This window comes from Haliotis asinina, chromosome 1 (assembly GCF_037392515.1).
Source record: "Haliotis asinina isolate JCU_RB_2024 chromosome 1, JCU_Hal_asi_v2, whole genome shotgun sequence".
NCBI lineage: Eukaryota > Metazoa > Mollusca > Gastropoda > Lepetellida > Haliotidae > Haliotis > Haliotis asinina.
This window is the reverse complement of record NC_090280.1, coordinates 30,319,338-30,332,383: the sequence shown is the minus strand read 5'-3', so window position 1 is coordinate 30,332,383 and position 13,046 is coordinate 30,319,338.

Genomic DNA, 13,046 nt, shown 5'->3' with positions numbered 1-13,046 from the left:
TTATTCATTGACAAATATGGTGCCGACCAAACTGACTCAAAGATGGCACGTGAAATGCTTGCATGACACTGAGGGCAACAGATGTTGGTTGTCGTCAGCCGATTGGCCTAAAACCGTAAGCAATCTGACCTGAAGTACCATCAGCGTTCAGGTCAACCACGAAGGACACAGCCCTATTCAAACTTTATCCTTGCATGTCAGATCTCATCGTCTTTCAACAGAGAGTCCAAAGTAGCCGTAGCCAGACAACATATCATGCGTTTGTTGTTAACCCCACAGCACAAAAGAGGTCGACTAGCTCGACGTCTAGCTCTGGAATTTGACGTCAAGATTTTTGCGCCGCAGAAACACTGCAGATATCATAGAGTTTCTAAATATGACGAAACACCTCAGGTGCCCTCATTGCTACTTTATAGCGAGTGACATTTGCCACAGGTCGAAAATTCAAGTGAAGCGTTAGTAAAATACCCCTCATGCAGAGCGCTGAACATATGGGGTTTTTTGCCTCTTTTTGCCTCACACAAACTAACCTTCCAACGCTTCACCAAAATGTAAAACAAGGAAGATATTTCGATAACGTGTAAGTAACCAGTGGTAGTAAAGGTAAAAGAGGCATTATGTATGATTTTGCTAATAGCATTGTCTGTGATAGTGGTTGTGGTAGAAACGTGCGTAGTGGTAATTGTAGTATTAATAGAGTAAGTGAGTAGTGAGTGACTGAGTGTTAATGCCATGTTCCTGGACTCCAACAAATTATTAAAACACAGGGCTTCTGAGTGATGTTTGTTCCTCCCTGGTGAAGCTATTTCAGCTAATAACCCATATAGTTTTACGCGTTCGGGACACAAGTAGGTGACGGGGGATGCAAGCAGTTCTTTTTATTGTCATTCCACAGTGTACCCGTGGCGCATGGTCTGTGGTATGTGATTCCATGAGAGCATTCCACGTAGCCGTCACATCGTTCACACGACTGGTATGTCCCATTACCCACACCAGAACAGTCCGTGACACATGATGCTGAAATGATAAAATCACACTGCATGAAGATTATGTTTCTACTTGTTTAGTGATATCTGAGATTGGACATCCTCGATGAAAGTTAGTGAGTGAGTGAGTGAGTGAGTGAGTGAGCGAGTGAGTATATTTCACTAAGCGGGCGAACTAGTTTTACGCAGCTTTTAGCAATATTCCAGCAATATTACGGCGGGGGACGCGAGAAATGGGCCTCACATATTGTACCAATCTGGGAATCAAACCCGGGGCCCTCGGCGTGAAGATCCAAAGCTTTAACCCCTAAGTTATCCCACCGCCCCGTCGACAAAAGCCAGGAATAGCTGGAAAATAACGGCATAAAGTAACATTGATCTATTCCTCCATGTCAAGCATGCATATGGTTAGCGAGTAAATTTGTATGTAAATGGTTATAGCATATTATGTGAATGTATGTTGGTAGTGGTGTTGAGGTAGCAGTCCCAGTTGTAGTGCTAGTAGCAGTAGTATAGCAGTAGTAGTGAGGATATAATACTGATATAATACTGCCGATTTACTACACTTACACAGGCACCCGCGTCAGAAACGTCAGGACTCTCTCTCTCTCTCTCTCTCTCTCTCTTTCTCTCTCTCTCTCTCTCACTTAGTGCTTATATCCCGTCTCCAACCTCAAAGGCACCCGTGGCGAGCCACCTCCTCGTGGTGGGTGCTGGGTAACGCCAAGAGCTCGCCGACACCCCCGTAGTGGACCCGGGGGGATATTTGGTCCACCAACCCGTTTGCCGTGGGTTGCGGCCCTGTGTCGGCGGAGGAAGGGATCCTGGTGGTTGAGGGCAATAGGAGCTTGAAGCCATGTTCCTGTTGCCTAACACACCACTTTGGCCCTGACTTCGCCTAGACGGGTGGTAGAACTGGCCCGGTTCTATCAATCGGCTGGTCACGCCATGCCCTGTGCATAGTAAAACATTTTTGCACACTCAACTACTTATTGGGTCTTGGCCATTTCGAGTTTTCATTTCCAAAATATTAACATATTTAATGCCTAGAGTCCTATGCCAGAAGGCGGTGGCTCATGGGCCAATCTGGCAATGTTGACCTCCAAGTTCAATATGTATCCAATCATTTGTCACGGGCAGAACCACCCTGGCAATTTATTTGGTATACAAATGTTGCTATTTGTGTCATAGTTGCCGGAGTATAGCACCCCTGTATCCCTGGTGTCGGCATCTATTTGACATCGTCCTTGTTGACACTCCATGGTGGGTGGGGAGTAAGGATGCTGAATTTTTTCTTTCAATCATGGATCCCCAATCATCTGGTTCTTGGCGAAATGAAAAAAAGCGACGAATTGAAAATATTGATGAATCAACAAGAAGTGTTTCTTCCAATGCTGATAACTGGGCACGTTTCTTAGTGATTGAGGCAACAGACAATCTTCCTATTAAATTAAACCCCTTTGCCATTTCTAAGGCTGTTTCAGGTATTTGTGGAGAGGTTCGCAATGTCACCCGTCTTCGTAGTGGTTCAAGTCTGGTGGAATGTGCACGGAGACAGCAATCTCTAAATCTTTTATCTATCAAAACATTTGCCAATATTGAGGTTGCTGTGTCCCTGCACAGAACATTAAATTCCTGCCGGGGCATTGTTCGGGACAGGGCTCGCTGCCTGTCTGACATGTCAGAACAAGACATAGTAACTGAACTTCATGATCAGGGAGTCACAGCTGTAAAACGGTTCACCGTCAAGAAAGAAGGAATCAGTGTCAATACCAATACATATCTCTTGACGTTTGCTCGTGCATCCTTACCACCTTCAATCAAAGCAGGGTATTTCAATATTGGAGTGGACGTGTATGTCCCCAGCCCGCTTCGCTGCTTTAAATGTCAGAAGTTCGGTCATGGGGTTAGTTCTTGTCGTGGTTCGGCTGTATGTCATCGTTGTGGTGAACAACATGATAATACAGACTGCAACAATGAGTTGAAATGCGCAAACTGTTCGGGATCTCGGGATGCTGCTACATCAAAATCTTGTCCTGTTTGGCAAAAGGAGTCCAAAATAATGAAACTTAAATGTGAAAGGAATATTTCATACTTTGACGCAAAAAAAACCGTTGACAGCTGAAACCACACCTCCATTAAATAAGACCTACTCTGCTGCCGTCACGCACGCTGTTATGACATCTCCTGTAAGTTGTCAGACAGACTTGACATGGGTTAAGTCTGCAAAACCCATTACCTTATCCTCAGTTGCAAAACCATCTTCCCCAGTAACTCAATCTACATCTGGATCACAGACTGAGAGACAGCCTGAGCCCAAATCACAATCGTATGATAAACAGACTGACAGTCAAAAACAGAAAGGAAAAAAATTAAACAGGAAATCAATTCCCATCATCCCTTCATCTTCAGAAGTTCCTGTAGAAAACTCTTTTGGGCCTCTGGAGATGGATATCACTCTGTCCTCACAGGACAGCAGGAGGAATTTACCCTCCACACATTCGCGTGGAAGATCACCAATTGAGCCACCATGAACCAGTCCAATCTATTGCAATGGAATTGTAGAGGACTAAAAACTAATTTCAACGAGGTACAATTGCTGATACAGGACTTTCAGCCATCTACGCTATGTCTCCAAGAGACATATCTTAAAAATACAGATACCTTGAATTTGAGACAGTACAGCGCTTATCATTCTTTTTCTCCTCCGGGAGATCGGGCTACTGGAGGCTCTTCTATTCTCGTTCATCAGAGCGTAATACATAGCCCTGTTACTCTAAAAACAAACCTTCAAGCAGTTGCTGTTCGCTTGACTTTACACATTGCTTTGACATTGTGCAGTTTGTATATCCCTCCATCTTCCAATATTTGTCAGTCAGATCTTCAAAGTCTATATGATCAGCTCCCCAAACCATGTATTATTATGGGGGACCTCAACGGACACAATCCATTATGGGGAAGTGACAATACTAAATTAAATAATAAAGGCAAAATCCTTGAGGAATTCATTTCCGATAATAATTTGTGTATTTTCAATGATGACTCAGCTACTTATTTACATCCAGCTACGGGAAAATACTCTTCCCTGGATTTATCACTAGCTGATACCAACTTATACAATGAATTTGAATGGCTGGTCCATGATGACCTATGTGGGAGTGATCACTTCCCCACCATGCTGAAAGCCATCAACCCTGGTGATGATCCACCTGTATCAAGACGGAACTTTGCTAGGGCTGATTGGTCATTATATCAGACACTGTGTGCTGAACACTTGAAGCATGATCTTTTTAAGAACAGTGAAGATCCAATACAGTCTTTTTCGGATATACTAAATGCCATTGCAGACAAAACAATTCCTATGTCCTCTGCAATTCCACATATTCGTAAACCATGGTTTAATGACGAGTGTAAACAGGCCAGAAAATGTAGGAAGAAAGCCGAAAAATATTTTCGCAAACATCCTACAGTTCATAATCTAGACAAAGTCAAAATTACTAACGCAAAGGCTAGACGTGCTTTTAAACAAGGTAAACGTCAGTCTTGGCGAAATTATGTTTCCAAAATAAATTCACGTACACCAATGTCAAAGGTGTGGAATATGGTCCAAAGAATTAAGGGCAAGGGTTCCAAATCTACTGTGCATCATCTGAAGGACGGGGATGCCATATTAACTAATAAAACTGACATAGCAAATAAACTTGGCGCAACTTTAGCCAAAAATTCATCTTCATCAAATTATGTCCCTGAGTTCCAAAAGTATCAGAAACAAGAGGAAAAGAAAAGAATCAATTTTAACTCAGACAATGGTGAAGACTATAACGAATTATTTTCGTTGCATGAGCTCCATACTGCCCTTGAGCAAGCTCATGATACAGCAACAGGAACCGATAATATTCATTATCAACTCCTAAAGCATTTGCCCGAATCATGTTTAGAAGTCCTTTTAGGAATTTTTGATCAAATATGGACGTCGGGGAATTTCCCAACTTCATGGCGTAATGCCATTGTTGTCCCTATTCCAAAGCCTGGCCGGGATCATACTGATCCGTCTAATTACAGACCAATATCTCTAACGAGTTGTGTCTGTAAAACCATGGAACGTATGGTGAATAATAGATTAACTTGGTATCTTGAAACCAATAACATTATAACAAATATTCAATGTGGTTTCAGGAAAAATCGTAGTACCATTGATCACTTGGTACGTTTAGAATCCTTTGCTAAAAATGCTATAGTTAATAAACAGCATGCTGTATCAATTTTCTTTGATCTTGAGAAAGCATATGATACGACCTGGAAGCATGGTATTTTACAGGATTTGCATGATTTTGGTTTGAAAGGCCGTTTACCTCTTTTTATATCACAGTTTTTACAAGACCGGCAATTTCAAGTCCGCGTGGGTTCTACCCTGTCTGAACATTATAATCAGGACCAGGGTGTTCCACAAGGGAGTGTTTTGTCTGTTACTTTATTTAGCATTAAAATCAACAGTTTATCCAAAGTTTTAAATGATTCGATTGACGGATCACTTTTTGTGGATGATTTTAATATTTCCTGTCGTGGTAAAAATATGCGTACTATTGAGAGGCAACTGCAGTTATGCTTAAATAAAATTAATAAATGGTGTCTTGAAAACGGTTTCAAATTTTCTAAATCGAAAACTAATTGTATACACTTCTGTAGACGATATAAACCACATAAAGACCCTGAATTGTTTCTAAATGGCACTGCTATTAAAGTTGTTAAAGAGACCAAGTTCTTGGGATTGTTTTTTGACTCACATTTAACGTTTCTTCCCCATATCAAATCCCTTAAGACTAAATGCCAGAAGGCACTTGACTTGTTCAAAGTCATTTCTAATTGTAAGTGGGGAGGAGACCAAGCTACCCTTCTACAAGTTTATCGATCATTGATCCGTTCGAAACTTGATTACGGCTCCATCGTATATGGTGGAGCCTGTAAAAGCAACCTTAAACTTCTTGATTCTGTCCATCACCAAGGTTTGAGACTTTGTCTTGGATCTTTCCGAACTTCACCCGTTGACAGTCTTTACGTTGAGGCCGATGAACCATCTCTTACACAACGTCGTATAAAATTATCCTTACAGTACATTACTAAATTATCCTCTAATGAATCTAACCCTGCATATAACTGTGTGTTCAATCCACTTTATCAGGATTTGTACGACAAGAAGTCTTCTCTTGTTCCACCTCTCGGACACAGAATTAAACCATTTCTTTCTTCGGCCGGCATTAAGCTGGAAAACATAGCTCCCTGCCGTCTTCTTTCTTCTCCTCCTTGGCAGTTAGTTAGACCACAAGTCGACCTAACATTATCTTCTTTTAAAAAATCCGAAACTAATGAATTACAATATAAACAAGAATATAATCAATTAAAAAGTAAATACAGTCACTACAAACCCTTATTTACAGATGGTTCCAAGGACGGTGGTGCAGTAGCTTGTGCCACTGTCATTGGATCCAGAACAATATCTTCTAGATTACCAGATAACAGTTCTATTTTTACTGCAGAAGCAAAAGCCATATTAACGGCTGTCAAATATATTCAAAGACACCCTAAACATAAACAATATATTATCTATTCAGACTCTCTTTCTTGCCTTCAGGCGATTAAAAATATTTCTTGTAAACATCCACTTTTAATTGAAATTATTGAATTGTATAATGATCTTGCTACTGGCCAATACGACATCGTCTTCTGTTGGTTACCCAGCCACGTTGGCATTTCTGGGAACACGCTGGCTGACCTTGCTGCAAAAGCAGCACTCAACAAATCTGTGACACCACTTCCTATTCCATACACTGATTATAAAGCAATCATTAGGTCTTACATCCATGATCTGATGCAGAAGAGGTGGGACACCCAAGTAGGTATTAACAAATTACATGAAATAAAACCGTATATTGGATACACCTACTTGGGTTGTCAGTCAAGATTTGAAGAGGTCATTATGCGACGATGTCGTATTGGCCACACTAGATATACACATGAATATGTGCTTAAAGGTGAGGATCCTCCTTTTTGTATCCCTTGTGATGAAAGAATCACAGTCAAGCATGTCTTGCTTGACTGTGTGGAATATTCCATCACAAGGGATAAGTATTTCAAATCAAGAAATATGAAGGATCTTTTTAGTAATGTTAGTTATCATTTAATCATTGCGTTTTTAAAGGAAATAGACCTGTTACATGACTTGTAAATAGATAAATATTTTATGATTGGAAGTTGAATTAGCAACTGAGATTGTTAGTGGCTGTATCCTCGAAGGGGGTTGAAGTACCGTAAAATTATTGTCCTCCTAAGAGGGTACGTAAGTCCCAAACAGTTGCAGTCAGATTTAATGTTCCACGTTTTTAGTCGTAGAATATGTGTAATTTTAAATTGTGGCTAATCTTGCATACAGTCGCCAGCAGCTGAGGGGATGGTGTAAATCCAACTAGGAACCATGCAGGTAGCTGAGGTACTGTAAGTCCCCATGGTCCCTAGTATGGTGATCTACCTTCGGTTGTTGGCGATCTATGGCCTGTTTTTATATTGTACTGTCCCAATAGTGATAATATTAGCTTTTAAGTTTCTACGCTAGTTTTAAATACTAACTGTGATAGTCTAGTGGTTTTACTGTCCTTCGTCGACAGGTTCTTCATAATATGATTATATATTCCGTTTTATGTCACATATGTTCTCATCACAATATGGCTGCAATATTGCCGACGTGACGTTAAATGATAACTCACTCACTCACTCCAACCTCAAAGCCCATATATCATTTGGCGCCCTCGGTTATGAGGCGGACACGGGTATGGGACGAAAACTGTCAAATCCGTGTTAAATATCACACAACGCTATAACTCACCTTTTCGCTTCATTCTTCTGAAAATCTGAAGACTTTCACAGATTAAGCTGGGCCAATGATTATGAACTATAGACTAGAGGGGCCCATGTTAAGAAGCAAATGAAATATGTACGTAGCATCATGAAGGCTCCTACTGTTCTTTTTTCCCGGTACTGCACGTGTGCTGGCGGTCGGCTTGAAATAGAGACACGCCACTAATCAAGTACGTTCCCGTCGTTAACGATAAACCGTTATTAAATCCCTTGCCCTATACATATTGTTCATTATAGTGGAGTGTGTATTGTGGCGTAAACAATGAGTCCATTTGATCATGGCATATACTGTGAAGATAGTATGAATGATTCATTTCACCAGAATGTCTGATCAGTACATAATTGGAATCAACGAGTATAAAAGGTAACTCAACACTTATTAAAATCACCACAGAAGATACAATTATGGGTGCAGAGTTATATAATTGGTTTGTGTGTAGTTAGTGTGTGTGTAGGTTTTTGTTGTTTATTGTTACTTTTTGTTTTCAGTTAAAATGGTTGTTGTTGTTTAATTTTGATTGGTCCGAAAGAATACAATGTCATATGCAAACAAATGTGGTGCATACAGACAGATGATATACAGGTGTTATGACAACATCATGCTAAGAAACATAAACAAGTCAATAAAAGAGAATTATCATGCCATCAGGTTAAATTCATCAAATACAGGGAAGAGAAAGCCTCATTTATGATTGAAATGTTCGAGTTTACTTTTATTATGTTTTACAGATTAAGATAAATATACAGCAGAGAGGGTTCGGGTGATCCTGGCATATTCAGGCTGGTAAGGCTCTTCATCAGCTCAGGGCCCTTTGCCCCCTCTACACACAGCCCAGACAACGAAAACATGGAACTTCTCACAGGAAACACAGCCTAGTCGAACCCACTAAGAACTTTCCAGAAAATACGACGGCTCCCCAACACTGCTGCCTTCTGCATTACCCTCAGTGTGAGAAGGGCTGTACTCCCGCCAGAGAACCCTGCCACTCTCCAGATCTGCGCCATGAGAGGTACCAAACCAAGAGCACAGAAAACAGTGGGGAGCCTGACGACAGTGTACATGGAATGCAAGAGAGACATTTTAAATGCGCAAACTCGCATAATTAGCATTGTTTTTTTTTTCTGAATCTTACCACGTTGCTGTCAAGAGGGACAGAAAATAATTACTATTATTTCATTATTATTATATATTTATTTAGCATATATGGTTATCCGTAAAGAATTGTTATCATTAATAATGTTATGTTTGGATGCGCATTGTTAATGTATCCCTTTGCTGCAATGATGATGTGATTGAGTAACATATTTTGACGCAGAGTACCAAACCAAAACCATACGTTTTGATAATAGGAATGGACGAGGGTTAAATTGTTATGCCAGATTTGTAGATTTTTCCAAACCTTTTGTGTCTCCTGACATTTCCAATACACATGACAAACATTCCCATTTACGGTGTGTGTTGAGTTGTGTGTGTAGAAATGGTGTACGTTCAGTTGGTGTTTATAGAGACGGTGTAGAGTTGGTGAGTGTTGAGTTAGTGTGTGGTGTTTTGAGTTGATATGTGTTATGTTGGTGTGTGCAGAGCTGGTGTACGTTGAGTTGGTGTGTGTAGAGATGGTGTGTGTTGAGTTGGTGAGTGTTGAGCGGGTGTAAATTGAGTTGCTGTGTGTAGAGATTGTGTTTTGTTTAGTTGGTGTGTCTTGTGTTGGTGTGTGTTGTGTTGGTGTGTCTAGAACTGATGTACGTTGAGTTAATGTATGTAGAGATGGTGTGTGTTGAGTTGGTGTGTGTAGAGATGGTGTGTGTTGAGTTGGTGTGTGTAGAGACGGTGTGCGTTGAGTGGTGTGTGTAGAGATTGCGTGGTTTGAGTTGGTGTGTCTTGTGTTTGTGTGTCTTGTGTTGACGCGTATAGAATTGGTATACGTTGAGTTTGGGTATGTAGAGATAATATGTGTTGAGTTGGTATGTATTGTGTTGGAGTATGAATAGCTGGTGTACGTTGAGTTGGTGAGTGTAGAGTTGGTGTGAGTTATGTTGATCTGTGTAGAGGTGGTGTATGTTGAGTTGGTGCATGTAGAGATAATGTGTTTTGAGTTGGTATGTGTTGTGTTGGAGTGTGAATAGCTGGTGTTTGTAGAGTTGGTGAGTGTTGAGTTGGTTTATGTTGAGTTGGTGTGTATAGCGTTGATGTACAAGAAACTGATTTGTATCGATTGATTCTGCGGATTAGGTTTGTGAAGAGCAAAATGTGTTACATGACTTCACAAAACTAATTTAAAGAATTACTTTGTGAAATGTTGAAGTGTTCAGATGTATGAGATTGGAATTTTTATGAACATTAACATGTTTAGATTTGTGAAATTTAGAAATGTTCCAGAAGGCGTTTCTTCTGTCAACTGAATGTTTCCAAAATGATCTAGCACCTTGCTACGAACAGTCATTACCACCGACCTACATGTATCATATGTGTTGGTCCCATGGAAATCATAATAAATAAATGTCACATCAGCCGTTTCGTCAGTGAATGTGATCGAGTCGGACACCTAAACTGCGGACATACGATGATTTACGAATGTTTCACTCAATGCTGATAAACGGGTGTCATTATGGATGTGGCGTACTAAGGATACTGTACTGAGTATAGTTTATAGGGAACATGGGCAAAAGCTTCAAGAGTACAACCATTACCTGTGGTGGTCGGACTTTGGGTCACTGTGGTTCTCACTTGTGCCGAAGTGGTTGTCACTTGTGCCGAAGTACTTGTCTCTTGTGGCCTGAATGTGATTGTGCTGTCTGCCGTCAAAAGGCTTTGTGCGTTATCTGACGTTGACTGTAAAATGTGTTACATCACTTTAAAAATAATAATTCTTCAATTCAATTTCATAGTCAGATGGATGCAGACAGAATTTTCTCATGAAAAGGGGTGCATTTAGATTTGTTAGATTTAGAAACCTTTAATTCTAGGTGGCGTTGTTTCTAATGTCTGAATGGCTCTAAATGAACCTGCTAGACATGGTAGGTACTAACACGACAAGCCAGAGAGTCCGCACGGAGCTTGGGAATTGCTAGTTAGATCAACAGTTAGCACATATGTTTTCCTGGCACTCGACAAGGTTTTGTAGGCTTACCAAGTGAATAGAAACGTGAGTAAGACCCTTATATAGGTTCGACTCTTCATCTGAAATGTTTGTAAACTTTACCTTCGACAAAGAGGGTAAACCTTAAGTCTGGAAAGGTTATATTTTCTGTTCAGATGGTTTGTGCTGCGAGTATTTATATATCACTGCTGATTGCAGCTTCTGATACATGTGTATCATAGGGCAAACCATTTCAATAAGCTTCTTTATAACTTCGTATGTCCAAAAGACCTAAGTGTTTTAATACATATTTTCATAGTGCAACGAAATTCTGTCTCCTTTGTCTGTCCACCACCACTATCACTAGTACTACCAATCCTACTACAACTACCACTACTATTACTACTGCTGCTGTTGTTGCTGCTGCTTCTACTGCTACTACGACTACGACTACGACTACGACTACGACTACTGCTTCCAACACCACCACTACTACTGGAAACCTAGTGGTTATAGTGTTCACTACTTAAGCCGAGACCCAGGTTCGACTCCAAACATGGGTGAAATGTGCGAAACCTATATCTTGTGTTACCCGTCGTCATATTGCTCGAATATTGCTAAAAGCGGCGTAAGAAACACCTTCTACATTAAAAGTACCTCATGTATGATGTTCTCCGTCATCTGACGACACTCTCCAATAAGGTCCTCCCACTTGTCTGCAGTGCACCTGGCGGTGTCAGAACACGTACAGACAAAAGTTCGCAACGTTGAGGTATTCCTTGTAAGAACAGCTTGACTCAACAGATTACCCTGACTGTAACCCAGAGTCAGAACGTTGAGGACGGTAACAGCAGTTATGAAAAGATCCATCTTGTTCACGTTTCTCTCCGCCAATTAAACCGATCGAGTGAAATTTCACTCTTATAACGCAATGATGTTGTTGACAGTTGCCAATTAGATAAAGAAAAAAACAATGATTTCGATGACGGTTTCGATGACGGTTCTACTGTCGGTCATATTGATCTGATTTTCACTCATGCATCCTCCACAACATCGGTGGTGCCATCACAATTTCTGATCAGACTGTGAGGAACCATTTATGTGATGCTGGTATTCGTTCTAGATCTTTGCGTGGACCTGTCCTTAAACGTCAACATCGGCAACAACGCAGAGAATGGTGTCGCCAACATCTCCCATGGCCATTGCAAAGGTGGGGAACTGTTATCTTCAGTGATGAGTCACGTTACATCCTGCGACGTCCCGACGGGAGAGCACGTCGTAAAGAACGAATTGGATCGTCGTGTGCGACAGCCACAGACGTTAGCAGCTCTGTTTGTGACCTTGAGGGAAGAGTACCAGCTCATTCCCAGGCACTTCATCTGGATTCTGGTCCAGTCTATGGGGTGCCGATGTCAAGCAACCATTATTTCTAATGGTGGCCACACAAGATACTGACTGCTCTGAGACCTTGACCTTGGAACACTTGTTTTTTGTGACGTACTTTCTTGGAGCATTGGACCGTTAATGTTCATTCAGGTTTTCTTCATTACTGACCCTTAACAAGTTTTCAGCCATGCGTTTTTTTAGTAGTATATGTCTAGCGAGTTAATAAAAATTAATAAATGAATACATTATTCACCAAGCATGTAGACTGTTATGTAACTGAAGTTTCATAACCAATTTGAATGAATCAATTGTTTGTACTTCATGATCAGGTAAATGTCTTTGGGGCATCACGTCCTTGTCGACTGCAATTTTATTGAAACATTACAAACATACTGCATGTAATAAACCAACTCTTATGCTTATGCCGTGTCCATGTATATCACAATAAGATCAGTTACAAAACAATCATTTCAGAAATATTTTATAGCGTTAATGCGAAACAGTTTTGGAACTTCACCACTTCAATGAATCCAATTTTATTTCAACACCAAAACGGTGACATATCGTGAGAGTAGTTAACATACGTCACACTGCTTGACGGGCATTTACGTTATGGAAGGTAACATGAGAAGGTAACATGAGAAGGTAACATGAGAAGGTAACATGAGAAGGTAACATGAGAAGGTAA